Genomic DNA, 16431 nt, shown 5'->3' on the forward strand with positions numbered 1-16431 from the left:
TGGTACTTTTCGTTAAAAATGCGAGGAATAGATATACATCGAAGTTGATCTGGTATTCCATGAATAGCTTGTTTCATGGACAGATCGTATTTAACAGAGGAACTGTCATTAGTGAAGTGTACACGGGGAGGATTATAACTTGGTAGGCTTATATCAGATGACATGTAGAACAGATAGATTCTCATGAATTTTGATTGAGTGTTCAGACTGAGCATTTTTTCGAAATTTTCAATGACAAGTGTGCTGCTCTTCCATATAATAGGTTGACAAACAGACAAAGTTTGAGACTTTTTGATGCTCTCTATGAAAAGTTATAGCATGTTGAACTTTTTTGTGAGAGAAAAAAATGTTGCCTATCCCAAACATTTTGGCCATCCCCTGTATTTTCGACCCACTACAACATTCTCATGGCCGCTAAATCTTTTGCCTCTCCGGAACCACCGATAAGGAATTGCTTCAGAGAGAGAGGCTAGTGTCAAGCGCACTCTTAAGGTTAGCTGCGCATCCTGCAGCAACGAACATTGATGCCTCCCTTTGGGGAGCTCACTAAGGTAGCATGCTAGCGATTAGCCACTCCCTTTGTCTTCGGAAGGTAGGCAAAGTCGACACCACGCCTGCTTTCAACTGCACAGCAATTATCGAGAAAGATGTGCCGACATAGGGCCTCCACCTGCCCAGACCTTGCCCGAGACCCCTTTCCAACCACGGGCTCGGATCCAACCCAGTATACCGACGATACGACAGCAATGCTACCAGGATGTTGTCCCCACGGCCACTTAATCTCTGTATGGGTACCCATGGACCTCTTGTGTAGCGTCTGAACTTGCCATTCTCTGAGTTCACGCACCAGCTCCTCCGTAGCTCGTAGCTAGTGTTTGACGGAGAGTTTCAAAGTGATAGTGCAAAAACCTACACTGTTCACTGTTCAACCTACACTGCTTGCTGCTCCGACTTTCGGTTGTTCACAACCATCACCTCAGTTTTGGGGTGGGCCAATTCCAGTTTCCTGGAGCTCATCCACTCCTCCACAACTGCGATTGAGTGGGCAGTAGTCAATTCCACGTAATGTCGTCAGCAAAGCCGACGATTCCCACCGGGAACTTTAAGTTCAACACCTCGTCGTATGACATTCCATAACACCAGATCCAGGATGGAGCCTTGCGGAACTCCTGAGCTTATGTAAAAGCACTTCCGACCCATTTATGTTTCGTAAACAAGTACTCGATTCTGGAAGTAACTTCCGAGAATCTGGACGCTGGAACGCTATCTCGGCTGCCTTTGTAACCGACAAGATAGTGTCTACGGTCGACCTACTCTTCCGAAAGCTGAACTGATTGATCGGGAGGCCATTTACATCCTCAGTGTTCCTCAATATTCTGATGAGGATGATCTTTTCGAGTACCTTCCCCGCTGTGTCTATAAAGCATATTGGTCTATACGCCGACGGATTTCCGGGTGGTTTCCCCGCCTTTGACAATTGAACCAGGCTCTGCCATCCTTAGGGCCTGCTACTTTTAAAACCAGTTTCGGAACTCCGTCCGGACCTGGGGCTTTACCTACGCTGAGGGACTTTGCTATCCCCGCAAGTTCCACATCGATGACTCAATCATCATCGCCAGCCCTAGTCCCTACAAGGACTAGCATCAAGACGCGGAAAGAGCCCCTTGATGATCCCCTCCAACATCTCGGAAGATTGCTCTGTAGGAGCCATTACACCTTTCGTCTTGGCCATCACGATCCTGTAGGCATCACCTTACGGATTCACATTGTCACTCTGACAGAGACCCTCGAGACAGGCATTTTTGCTTGCCCTTATCTTGGTCTTCAGCGCGGATTTTGCGGCGGCGAACACCACCCGCCGTTCCTTTCGCTCTTTCACTGTTAATGCTCGCTGCACCCGCCTCTTAACCCGTAGGCAGACGCGGCTCAGGTCCGCAATCGCTTGAGTCCCCCAGTGAGCCGGTGGTCTGCCATTTTTAGGGTGGACTTGCCTAGGCATCGCAAGCAGGCGAGGGCGCCGCTACCAGCTCGGCACCGCTTAAACCGAGTAGCTTTCGCTCATGGCGGAGCGCCTCCCTATACTGCCGTCCTACGCATAATTGTCCCATGTTATATGGGAATCCCGTATAACATGGGACAACTATGCGTAGAACGGCAGTATATACCTAGTCGTTGAAGTATGATGTCTTTCACCTAAATACGAGGACTTGGCCTTGGCCTAGCTGCCTCTTCCTCTACCAGCGCTGCCTGCTGTTGGTGTAGTCAATAATGTAGCGAAACGCCAGGTGATCACTGTGAGTGTAGCCGTCGTCTACCCTCCAGTTCGAACAACTTGTTAGACCAGGACTAGAAAAAGTAACGTCGATAATCGGCTCGTCTCCTTTCCGACTTTTAGCACCAACATTAGCCAGATCGACATCTACCATAACCAGTGCCTCACGATCGTGAAACGGCTTCCCCATTCCACGGCCCAGGCATTGAAGTCACTCGCTATTACCTCCGGCCTTCGCCCAGTCTGTCAGTACGGTCGTCATACAGTCCAGCATCTGTGTGAAACGCTCGATTGATCAACCAACGCGGAGGAGCATAGCAGCTACAGAAGAGAATCCCGTTTACCTTTCCGATCACGAAGCCATCAGTAGTAGCACACATCAACTCCTGGACATCAACTCCTGGACGAGGTATTTACCCATCGTTAATATCGACGCCGATTTTCTGGTCTCATCCGCAACCCAGTTCCATTACCGGCGGGTACTCGATATGGGTCTGATATGATGGGGATATCCGTCTCCACAACTTTCTGACACAGTTGCTGAGCTGTGTCACAGTGATTCAGGTTCAGTTGCGTTACCTGCAGGCCGGGCAGCTAATGCCTCCCTCGCTGTTCGCGGATTTCCCGAAACAAATCAAGTACTTGAGACGATTCGTTCAGCTTTGTGCCTTATGACCTTCACCTCCACATCGCCTGCACAGCTTGGTTCGAGGTTAACAGCTGTCTTTCTTAGCGGGCGCCGCCTGGTAGCTCCTCACCTGACGGCTGCCTCACACGCTTCTGAGATTACTTGTCATAAGCATTCGCCACACTTTTGGAGCTTCTCGTGAAGGGAAGGCTTCCGTCTGGGTAGGCTTCGGAACCTTCGACTTCGCCTGTCGCTGCCGCAGTTTTCATGAGTTTCTCATGGTATTTAACCGAAATTCACACAGCGGATCTCGACATTCTGTTTTAACCTTCCGCAACTCGCGCGGTGGGCCACCACCGTCTGCACCACGCTAATGCTGAGTATAAAAAGCGAGATTTTTCCAACGTGTTGAACAAAATACAACAGCGTGATCGTTCGAGGGTAAAGTGTGCACTTCTTGTGGAGGACTTAACCTCGCCATTACCACTTTGATTCTGATTGTTGTTGTTAATCCTCCTGTAGGTCCGCCACGCCAGAGAGCCCTACATTAACGCGGTGAGGCACAAAATATGGTGAAGGTGCTCGGTCTACTGGGTTGGGTCCGAGTCCGTAGCAAGGACCAGGGCAGGTAGAGGTGCCATGTCGGCAAGTCTTTCTGTGTGCTAGCTGATAGAGGTTAAGCCTTTAGAAGGTCAAATCACGATATACGCGGTGTCAGTTATTCGTACCGTAATCCGGGGTCAAATTGATCACTTTAAAACAACTTTTGCGGATAACATCAGTGCCAATTCAAATATGGCCAAAAGAATTTCTGTAAAACCAGTACCCAGTGAATCTCCATGGAACCATGTGACAGAATTTTGTTCAACTAATTTAAACTTAAAGTTAAATAACTCTAAATATCAAAAAATTGAAAATGCCACTTCGGAACGAAATTGATCAGTATACAATTAAGCATCGGTTAAAAAGGAAAATTTCCTTCTCCGCTTAATTTTGCTCTTCTAAAACCGAATAAAGCGTTTAAAATCTTACAACTAATGAATTTAATACTTTAAATGCAAAATTAAATTTTGAAATTTTCTCTTAAACGCCTAAAGGTAGGCAATTTCGTTTGAAATAAGTGATTATTATCACAATTAATGACTATTTCATCATAAAATAACCTTTTTTACTATTTCATGCTCTGATTAGCTGCATAACTTGCCAACCAAGGCTCCACAAAAATGTTAAAACAGAGAGTTTACGGGAAGTCGTATTAGCAATCGATTGTTTAGTAGCAATGGTTTCAGCAAAATGAGAAATACATAGCAAATTCCTAAAAAAAAATAAGACAAAACAAACTTTTTCTGAAAAATTAATAGTCTACACTGATTTCTAGACATCTACGAACCAGATGACGTAAAAAGTTTAAGATCATTATCACGCTTTAGAGTTCCTAGTATGGGATTACAATGTAGTACCCGAATGATCAATTTTACCCCGGTTTACGGTACTTGCAGAGCAGTTGGAATCGGTGATGTCAACCCTGCCTGCCTTCCGAGGACAAAAGGAGTGGCAAGGCCACCCGGGAAACAAGGAAAGCGCCAGCACATTACCTTGGTGTTCTCCCAAAAAAGCGTGTCATGATGTTCGTTGCTGCAAGAATACGCAGCTAACCAGGGTGTGATGTGATGTGTACTAGCCCCTCTCCGAGGCATTTCTTTATAGGTGGTTCCGGAGAAACGTAGGGTTTGGAAAAAAATGTGCATTTGTAGTGTTCCACTGTTTTTTTTTTGTTATAATATCTCAAAAGTATGTTGGAATGGCTTCTAGGATTCCAAAAGGTTGTAATGTTAATATTCAAAGCAAAGCCAGGTACTGTTTTGGCAGTAAATGGTGTTAATAAAAGAGTTCCGGGTTATTTTGGACAACCCATAAAAATTCCCAAACCTAGATTGAGTGTAAATAAGGGCGAAAGTCGGGGTCTCCAGTTAGCCTAGTGGTTAAGGCTATGGATCGCCAATCCGGAGACGACGGGTTAGATTCTGGTTCCTGTCGGGAAAATTTTCGACTCCCTGGGCATAGTGTATCATTGTACTTGCCTCAAATATACAAATTCATGCAATGTCAGGCAAAGAAAGCCCTACAATTAATAACTGTGGAAGTGCTCAAAGAACACTAAGTGGAAGCGAAGCAGACTAAGTCCCAGTGAGGACGTAGAGCCATAAGGAAGAAGAAGGAGAAGAAAAAGATGGGCTAAAGTAACATGATGGACTTCTCTTCATCGACCCTCTTTTCGTCAAATTTAAGAGACAAGATGCACTTTTGGGTACATCTTGCATTTATCACTTCAATTTTAAGAAGAGTGAATCGAACTCCATGAAAGATTAGATTATTTGATTTAGGATTTTAAGAAATTCACGAATTTTACTGTTTGGTTGTGTAACAATACCGTTTATAGTTAAAGCAACAAATGTTATGGCCAGGGTTCGTAATTTTCGTTTCAGTGATACGAAATACGCTTTTCTCACGCCAGCGGGAGAGTTAATTTTCACTTTTTTGCATGAGGAACACTTTTTGCTCCTCCTTCTTTTCTGGAGAGTAACGACAAATGATCACTGAAAATCACTTCAACCAGCGGATAATTATTTTTTCGTTCAGCTAAATTATTCACTCACCAAATTTTCACGCGAAGGTTTTCAACGCAAATTAACAAAATTGTTGTCGACACGGGATTCGAACCTGGAACATGACTAAAATCAAATCATCGACACGCGCACTCTAACCACACTACCACGCTAACTACACAGAAGAGGGAATAAATTTGCTCCATACAAGCTACCATCGTTGTCATCATAGGATTCAAGAAAAGACAACATGATCGAGCAATCGAAGTAATCGTAAATTTCACAGCTTTGGGAGTGAGTGAAAATGTTTTTTTCATTCACCTCTTCGTAGGGGAGTTTTCGCAAACCAGATTTTCGCTGAAAACTGACGTGAGAGAGAATTCGATTTTCGTGAGAATGAGTGAGCATTCCGAACGCTGGTTATGGCGGTAGGTTTTGAGAACTGAGCTTAACACTGTTTTCTGAAAAGTAGTTGCCAAATGTCGCAAGAAAATCATGAAGCGCTTAAAACAATAGAATAATTTAAACTAGATAAAACTAATTTAAATTGTGTTCTTCTTTTTCTTCATAACATCGCAACTAGAACAGAACAGAACATACTTCTAAACCAAGAGCTCTATGAGCTTTTGCACAGAATGAAATACATGACCTTCTATACTCTAGTATCTAGCTCATGCTTGTTTCGTTTTCCTAAACTGGTTTATTCACACGCAAACATTATCTACCTTGAAAGATATGGCCACTTAGTGAGTTTAACCAGCCCAATCGATATTGCTCCCAACTGTTGCCTACAATATCGTCTCATTTACACAAATTTAACACATTCAGACAGTTTTCAATGCTATCTAAACGATCTACCCAATTTAGCACCGAACCCAACAAAATGTGAATGCACAAAGTTGCGTATTTATAAAGCCACGCCGCTCGTCTTGCTGCAGCCATGGACACAGTAGGTATAGTAGAAGTGCCTACCTCCCTCCCTCTAAGCCCGACAGTCAGTAGTGCTTCATTGCATGCTGCCGCCTAAATGGGCGCCATTATTTCGCGCGCTTCACCTCCCTGGATCCGATACCGTACCTTTGATGAACTCCGCTGAGCGGTATTAGTCAAAATAAACTATCCTCGTCGTTCGCGAAATGGATCTGCGCACCGCCCTACCAGCGACGATCACACACCAAGCGCCATATAATTATGGTTGCAATTGTTTAGACAAGAAACACGTTTTTGTTTTGGCTGTCGGTCTCTGTAGCCTTATACCCTTCAATTCCACACCACGATTGCCATTCATTTGTGCATGCACATGGTACCACCATCATTGAGGAGCCCGCGATGTTGTTGGTACTCAATTTATGGCACCTCCTAATGATAACGCAAACAAACCTTCAATTCTCATAAAGCATTGTGGTCGGTGCGGAGAAGGTGTAAGAAATGGTGAATTCCGCTTGCGTTTAATTGCTGTATCATAATTGTTGAGCAATTGTGCACAGATAGATTGTTTCAGCCGAACAAGTATACTTTATCATGGAACCGCACGAATAGCATGTGCTGTGCGTATAATGTATTAGGATGCACTTTTTCAACCGTAAATTTACGAAGGAAAATAAATTGCAAAAAGAGCATACAAAGGAGCAACTTGTTTGTAAAAGTGATAGGAACATGTTGTTGAATATGAGTTTAACAGAAACTTACTGAACCATTTAGTTACTATTTATGTGTTACAAGATAAATATTAGAAGCAGTGTTGATATAATCACATCGATCATCGCGCGCATGAAATATTACATGATATTTGAAAATTTTAGTTTTCAACAGTGATTTCAACTGTAGAAGGACAAACATCTTGAAGTCCCAGTTCAACTTTGCACCAGAACCACAAATGCACAAATCTCAAGAAGTCAACTTGTAATAACAGCATACTTTTTATATTGTTCTTGTTCACTTTAGAATAAGAATAACCATTGTGCTGGTTTTGTTATTCATTAGACGTGTGTGCTTAAAATCACTAGCGGAGCCAGGATCCTGATATTGGGGGGGTCAGTAGTGAAATAAATTAGCGTATTCAGTATTATAGTCATTTGGCGGCAAAACACATATTAACCTTCACGTACCCGACCCCCGACACCTAAAATTCAAAATGCTGGCATTTCGTTAATTTTCATCCGATTTTTTTTTTGAAGTCGCACTCAATTGATCATAAAGTGGTGCTACTTTATTGTACTCAAGTGGCCATGCAATATCCGGAACCATTCCGGCGATATTCCGGATTGTACTGGGGTCAGGGGGATGTCAATATGGCTAAAAGTGATTATTTTGTATGTTATTGTGTTTGAACCACTGGCGTAGCCACGGGGGGTTTAGGGTTTAACGACTTCAAAAAAAAACCGGGTAAAAATTGACGAAATGCCAGCATTTTGAAAATGAGTTGTCGAGGGTCGGGTACGTGAAGGTTAAAGAAGCTTGAATAATGAAAAAGAATTCGGTTCATAATTTGGCGGCACTATGTTGGTCATAGTTGGCTCATGATTTTTTTTTAAATTTTGGGCACTCTCATAAATTTAAGAAGTTTATCAAAACGTTTTGCTTCGACAGAAAAATCTCCTTTTTCAGTGTCAAGAAAATGTTATTCCACCTTTCTGAATATAATATAACGATTTTTTGCAACTTGGCACTATAATATTGCATTTTTTACTTGCCGTTTTAGTGTCACTACGGTCTACTTTTCCTCACTATAAAAAGCAGTTGCATTATGATTCATAATGCAACTCATTTGGGTTGCATTATGAATCATAATGCAATTGTTTAGCCAATAACCTGTGCTTCCACGTCAAGAGCTTGAAAACCTATGACGGTTATAGTACAGCTTGCTTGATTCAAGTTTTGCGTCTAGCTTGATGGAACACGTGGATGATCCCGTTCAACCACCAGGAAGCATGATGATACTAATGGAAATGATCATAGGGTTTCGAACTACTTCGGCACCCGCGTCAATTTCCGGCACCTCACAGCAAAACAAATCAAAATATCACTTGCCGTATATTTTCCAAACGCCCTTCCGTAGGTAATCGTCTCCCGCAACCTTTTCACAACGGAATCCACAGTCAATGAGCTACACTTTCTCTCTGAAGCCGCACAAGTGCTCAAAACAAATATTACTCGCAGACGGGTGCACTTCGGCACCACAAAGATGGGTGCCGAAGTGATTTGCCATTTGATTTTGCTGGAAGTTCGGCACTGGTGCCGAGAATTGGTGCTGGACTAGGTGCAGTAAACTCGTTCAAAATCAACTTTCCGGCAGAAAATCTTCACAACAATCACTGTTAACAACAAGTTCAATCAATAAGGTATCTGATTCAGACGGAAGAAGTGGTTGAAAACAGTCGTTTCGTTATGAATTTAGGTTATACATAATTTTGTTTACATGTTGTGCCGGGAATAGGGCGAAAAACCCTACATATTACTGTGATTATTTTTTCTCATTGCAAAAAATGTTGTATGTAACTCGTTGCAAAACTCGATTTTTACAGCACTCGTCATATTTATCCAACTCGGCACGCCTCGTAGGATAAATGTACGACTCGTGCTGTAAAAATCATCATTTTGCAACTCGTTACATAAATAACTATTTGAAACTATTCTTCAACGTCATAAAAAATAGGTAATAATGTATGTGAAAATACAATTTACTCTATATGTTTAAAAAATATCATGATACGATACATATTCTAGGAATAGCATCAGAAAATCCTCCGAATAATATAAATATTCCAGGATCTCTTTCAGAAATTCGTCCTGCCAGGTCTTCTGAAATTCGAAAATGGCCATTATGCCAAATGACCGTTATGCAAAATGGCTCTTATGCCAAATGGCATTATGCTCAACGGCAGGGATGGGAACACTCACTTCGAAAGAGTTACACTCACTTGCTATTTTCTCAGCTCAGAAGCATGCAATTAAGAAACGTTGTATGGGCGACTTTTGCCTTGTGGTTTTGTCTAAAATTTTGCCGAATAGAGTAGGGGTCCGTACACGAATCCCAAAGTCGTGACAAAGCTGTGAAAGCAACTCTCCACGAGGTGAGTGTAATTTACATTCACCTCGTGGAGAGTTGCCTTCGCAGCTTCCGCACGACATCGGTATGCGTGTGCGACCCCTATTATATTTGGCAAACTTTTAGACAAAATCACAAGGCAAAAGTCGTCCATACATCGTTTTTCGATTGCATGCTTCTGAGCTGAGAAAACAGCAAGTGAGTGTAACACTTTCGAAGTGAGTGTTCCCATCCCTGCTCAACGGCATTATGCCAAATGGGGTAGAGCCATAAAATCTTCCAGGAAATCTTTAATACATTTCTCCAGGGTTTCCTGGTTTGGGGTCTCCAGTTAGCCTAGTGATTAAGGCTATATGGATCGCCAATCCGGAGACGGCCGGTTCGATTTCCGTTCTGGTCGGGAAAATTTTCTCGACTTCCTTGGCATAGTGTATCATTGTACTTGCCTCACAATATACAAATTTATCCAATGGCAGGCAAAGAAAGCCCTTCAATTAATAACTGTGGAAATGCTCAAAGAACGCTAAGTTGAAGCGAGGCAGGCCAAGTCCCAATGGGGACGTCGAGCCAGAAAGAAAAAGAAGAAGGGTTTCCTTCATTTTTTTCAGAAATTTTTGCAAGAATTCGTTGATGAAGTTTTTTTTATGGATTCGTTTCGAAACTTTGCCTGGGATAACATTAGAAATTCTTCTAGAGGTTCCTTCAAGAAATCCTTCTGAAGGGATCAGAATTTTCTCTTGAAGTTTGATATGTCTTTATAATAGGACAGATCGGTGAAGTACTAGATTTGTAGTAATGAGCTGAATTTTTGTGTGATGAGAAGGCTAGTTCTCCGTTTCTGTAATGCAATAATGCAAAAAGCGTGGGTTTTGTTATTCCTTGCCTAATAGGACAAATCGGTGAAGTACTAGATTTGTAGTAATGAGCTGAATTTTAGTACGGTGAGAAGGTCAATTCTCCGTTTCTGCAATGAAATGGTGCAAAAAACGTGGGTATTATGATTCTTTGCCTAATTTGATGCTGCTTGAGCAAAACTTTGGGCAACAGTGTTGTTGTTTTCTCCTTTTCTTGCAACATAAACAACATAGTTATCCAAAGTTTTGCTCAAACAGCATCAAATTAGGCAAGGAATCATAATACCCACGCTTTTTGTACCATTTCATTGCAGAAACGGAGAATTTACCTTCTCACCATACTAAAATTCAGCTCATTACTACAAATCTAGTACTACACCGAACGTGCCCCATTAGATACTGTTTGAGCAAATCTTTGGGTAGCTGTATTGTTGTTTTCTCCATTTCTTGCAACTTAAACAACACAGTTACCCAAAGTTTTTCTTAAACAGCATCAAATTAGACAAGAAATCATAATACCCACGCTTTTTGCATCATTGCATTACAGAAACGGAGAACTAACCTTCTCACCATACAAAATTTCAGCTCATTACTACAAATCTAGTACTTCACTGATTGTATCCTATAGGACGCAATCAGGAAGTACTAGATTTATAGTAATGAGCTGAATTTTTGTATGGTGAGAAGGTGAATTCTTCGATTCTGCAAGGAAATCATGCAAAATACGCGGGTATTACTATTTATTGCCTAATTTAATGCTGTTTGAGGTAAACTTTGTGACACATTTTTGTCGTTGTCTCCATTTCTTGCAATTTAAACAAAAAAGTTTACCCACGCTATTGGCAACATTTCCTTGCAGAAACGGAGAACTCACCTTCTCACCATACACAAATTCAGCTCATTACTACAATTCTAGTACTTGCCGGGGCCCGTGGCGTAGTTGGTCACACGTTCGCTTCATATGCGGATGGTCATGGGTTTGATTACCAGCCCCGGCACTTGCAATTTTTCGTCAGTTGCTTTTCCCCCGAGAGCAACTGACACTGACCCTCTTCTGAGCCCCATGGCTCAAATGAACCCGGATACCTGGACATCGGCGAACTGCTACTCATAATGGACCCCCAATCGGACTGGAAAGGAACAACGGCCATCCATCATCATCCTTGTGCTCATCATTCTACTAGGTATAAAGAAGAAAAAGTGAAAGCAGCAGAAAGCAGTTCGATAAAGTAGAATAGAATCTAGGCGCTGTACAAAATGTAAGTGCAGCTGTCAATTGAAATTGCTCACGTAGTGCCCCAGTGGACAATAGAGCTGTAAATTAGGTTAAGTGATTAAGAATTTTAAAAAATCTAGTACTACACCGAACGTGTCCTATTGAGATTTTCTTAGCTCTCAGCAGGTTCATCTCTGCATTCAGAAATTCTTTTAAAGATAGTTTCAGAAATTCTTTCAGCAGCGTTTTTTTTCTGAGAATATTCCTTCAGGAATTCGAATAGCTATTTTTTAAAGAACTCCTCCAGAAATTCTTCGGTTTTTATTCAAGGATTTCATTGAAAATAATCGCAGGAATGTCACCAAAATTTGTTTAATTACTTCATCCAGAAAATCCAGCAAAAATTCCTCCAAAGATTCTTGAATTATCACTTTCAGTGATTCTACCAGCAATGTCTCCACTGATTCCTGCAGAACTGTGTATAGATTCAGAAGTTTCAGTAGTATTCCTCCTTATATTTAAAAGACAATTACACCGTCTTCGACCTTGCGGCCTCTACAGACTGAACATTACAAACATTCGACAACGGACATCACATATTACACCCAGTGGCCCAGTGGAGAATTTTCCGTTTGACAAAAAGTTTTCTCCGACTGGAGCGGGAATCGAACCCACACTCCGAGGCTTACGAGACACCTAAACGACTGATGCCGCTAACCGCTCGGTCACGAAGCCCACCCTAGGAAATCCTCCAAGGACCTCTAGGAATTTTTCTACGGAATCAAAAATTTCTCCAGGAATATTTCCTACGTGGAGCGGACCTGGTGTGATGGTTAGAAAACTTAACTATCACACCGAGGACCTGGGATCGAATCCCACTATCGACAAACTCGCAAAATGTGAGTTCTTCTTTCGGAAGGGAAGTACAGCGTGGTTTCCGAGATTAACTAGCCTAGGGCTAAAAATCTCGTTAATGGAGATAAAAAAAAATATATTTCCTAGGAATTTCTACAGCAGATTCATTGGAAATTTTTCAAGATTCAAATTCCCCAATATTTTTTTTAAAGATAATCCTCCAAATACTGCTACTGAAGGATATCTTCAGAAACTTTTTTAAAGTACCTCAACATTTTTTTTTCTTGGAGTTTCACCAAGCTTTTCCCGACATTTTTTCTCGAGTTCCTTCAGGAATTTCTGCAAAAAATCCTTGTACTTCCTTCAAAAATACAACCAGAAATTTTTACATGAATTAGACTGAAGATTTCTTTGAAAATTCCTTTATGATTTTTTATTGAAATTCCTGCATGAATTCCTTATGCAATTTCCCCAGGATTTCTTCGGATTTATTTCCAGGGGCTGTTTCAGTGTTTTAAGGTTTTCTTAAGAAATTTTAGCAAGGGATTTCTTCAAAAGTTGTTTCATGTATTTTTCCTTCATAAAGTTTTGCTACCTTTGAAACAATCCTGCGCAAATTACTCCAAAAGTTCCACCCTCAATTCCTTGAGAAATTTCCTTCAGGGATTCCAGCAGAATATCCTACAAAGGCTCTTTTTGGAAATGCTCCTGCGGTTCCGTCAGAAATATTTCCTGGATTTCCTTCAAAGATCTTTCCAGAGATTTTTCAGCAGATCTTCCTGAAATTAAACAAAATATTACTGGAGGAATTTTTAAAGATTTTCTGAATCCCTGAACAAAAGGTACTTGTTGATTCTTTGAGAAAAATAATGAAACATTTCTGAAGCAATCCCTGAAAGAACTCCTTGGAGATACCTCATGCTTTGAAGAATTTCTTGTACATTTTCTCAAGATATGAGTTAAAAGCTCGCTGATTTTTTTTGAACCATAATCCTGGAGGAATTCCTTATGGAATCACTGAGTAAATTTCTTAAGGGATTTTTTATGGTATCTCTAAAGGAATACTAGGAAGAACTGAAGAACAATCTGCACTATTCCTGGTTAACACTGGTACTTCTAGTAATATTTCTTGAAAAAAATATGAAGAAGTTTGAACTAGTTCCTAGAAAAAAAACTGAAGGTATTCATAGAGAAATTCCTGCAAGAAGCTCTGAGAGATTCTGCGAAGAAATTTCTGGAGGAATTTCTGTTAGAATTTCTAGATGTCCCCTACAAAAAACTGTAGAGTAAGGTGGGGCAAAAGTTCGACTCTAGTAGAAATTCAATATTTTTCCAAAAACCAAAGCAGATAAAAATAAATCAATACCGTTTGGCAATTCCACCATCCATGAGCTAAAACTTTTCTGAACAAAGTTACGCCAAATTTTTTTTTTCAATTTTAAGTTACAACATGTTTTGTAAGTGTGCGTCCAATTTGAACTCTTGCCCCACAGCACCGCTGGTTGGGGCAAAAGTTCGAATGTAATGTTTGTCGAGTTTTGCTAACCGCAACACAATATTTTGACACTTTAGTAATAGGAATACCTGAAACCAATCAACATTTGATGCTTGATGTGAAATACACTTTAAAGCTCGATCTGAATTTTACCCAAATTAGGGTTAAATTAACCACACCAAAAATTAGTAGTTTTCACCAAATTCAGATAAAACGACAAATAGTTATAACTTTGACCGAATTATCTCACTAGTTTCTGAATTTTTAGAAATAATATGCACATTTAGAAGAATTTTAGGTTTTTATCAGAAGTTGCCACATCACTCGAACTTTTGTCCCACAATTGGCTTCTTTAACGATGTTGAGATAATTCGTTATTCTGAATCTGCATGTCAAACTGAGCTGAAATCCAAATTTTCATGAATTTTGGAGCCCGGAAACCTATTTAAAATATGAAGTTTTTATGGGAGCAATTTGTCGAATCACCCCTCGTCGCAGTTTGTACTGGGTGGAGCTGTCAAACAGTTGCCCAGCTGTCAAAAGGTGATTTCAAAAAATCTCTTTGAAATTGATTTTAGGTACCAAAATAAGGTTCTAAAAATCTGAAAAAAAATCATAGTGGCTCAGAAAAAGGTGCTCTTTCGTATAAAATCAAAAAATCAATACATTTTTCATAATTTAAAAACCCAATTCGAGCTTTTGCCCCACTACACGCTAAAACTGCTCAGCACTAAAATGTGTAAGACCTACTCAACCTACTGCTCGTACACTATTCTAGATGCGAAATGGCTATATTTTTTGGTTCACCAAGGTCACTAATAAACCTAGCTAGCTTTCCATACAAAAAAAAATGCAACTTTAACAATTTTGTGGACGCAGGAGCAGATTTTGTGAATGTTTAGCTCTTACACATTTTATGAGTGGTATGGAAATTATGCATTTATGAGTAAAAAAGACACGGACACCGTCTTCAGCCAGAGGCTGTACAAACTGAACGAAACTTAACACTAGACAACGGTCACGACGTACATTACGAGCACCAGGGGATACGAGAAAGAAACATTTTTGCGAAAAGTTTCATCGCCCGGAGCGTGAATTGAACCCTCACCCCATGGTATGGTACGTTCAAACGCTTGGTGACGCTTACCGCACGACCACGAGGCCTCACAAGTAGGTCTTACACATCTTAGTGTTGAGCGGTTTTACTGTGCATGTGTAAAATATGATTTCCAAATCTTTTTTGCAAAAAGTTGTACATGTCAAAGCATCTTCAAAATATACCTAGCTACGCCCCAAAATAAAAGACCGAGTTCGAATTCATTACAATTACAATCCACACGTTGGAAGTACCATTCCAAATTAATTTTTTTTTGATCAAAAACCAACATTCATTCACAACCTTGGCCACAATTTTTCGAAATAATAACCAATTTTCATAATTTTTGGAGTGAAAGATTCTCATTCTTAAAGGTTTCGAACAACCTTGACATCCGAAAGAAATAATTTGAGTTGAACTCAAAAACTTTAAAAGAACTTTTCAAGGAACTTTTGCCCCACTGGAACTTTTGCCCCACTTTACTCTGCCAGTATAGTAATCGTAATTCGGCAATAGTGGGACCTTTTCCCACTTTATTCCAACTGTTATGGTTTATGTAGGCCAATGCATGTCAATATATGTGCTTTATACATGCAATACGTACAGCTTTATCAGCGTGATTACTTAGGAAGTCTTCATCGATAGATGTCTGTGGCTGGCGTAAAAGACGTAGGCGTAACTTATGAAAAAAAAAAACAAGTTTCGAAACCTGATATTTTTTAGACTAAACCGATAACACTAGTTTGCAGCATTTTTGAACTCGGTAAGCTGATGATCATTTTTTATGTAGAATCATGCCCTGAGTTCGAAAACGCGAAGGAAAAAAAAAATACAGAAGAGCGGAAATTTTTTTGACTTTCCATACAAGGTTGATGACTTGAAATCGATTTTTGTTCTATTTTTAAGCAACGTCACTTACTTCACACATCTCATTCTCCGTAATCAATGATCCGATTGAGCTGAATTTTTTACTGTAACTCGCCTATGATATGTCAAATAAACGTTGAGAAAGAATTTTTATATTGTTTTTTTTTCTTATTGAAAAAAATACATTTCTTCATATGTTTTTTTGGAAATTTGGTTAAAATTTAAGGAGATCGTCCCTCAAACTCGCCAATATCTTGAATTTCATCAATCTGACGCAAAACCTGCATTCAGATGATCGAATGGTATTGTATTCAGCTTTTAATTTATGGAAAAAGATTTGTAACTGGTTGAACAAAACGCAAGATATTTGGGTTTTAGTTAATTCCATATTTTTAAAAGTTGTAAAACTTGATATTGAGCTTAAACTCAAAAACCGCTCTACTTAAAAAATTTTGAAGCACGGTTTCGAAATCAGTGCTAAATTGTACTTCAAA

General features: G+C 40.4%; 1 protein-coding gene across 4 annotated transcripts in view; it reads left to right on the forward strand.

Moving 5' to 3' along the window:
- Window positions 1-16431, forward strand: part of LOC109433065 (uncharacterized) — a 433734-nt gene that overhangs the window by 406842 nt on the left and 10461 nt on the right. The gene's annotated exons all lie outside the window — the stretch shown is intronic.

This window comes from Aedes albopictus, chromosome 2 (genome assembly GCF_035046485.1).
Source record: "Aedes albopictus strain Foshan chromosome 2, AalbF5, whole genome shotgun sequence".
Classification (NCBI taxonomy): domain Eukaryota; kingdom Metazoa; phylum Arthropoda; class Insecta; order Diptera; family Culicidae; genus Aedes; species Aedes albopictus.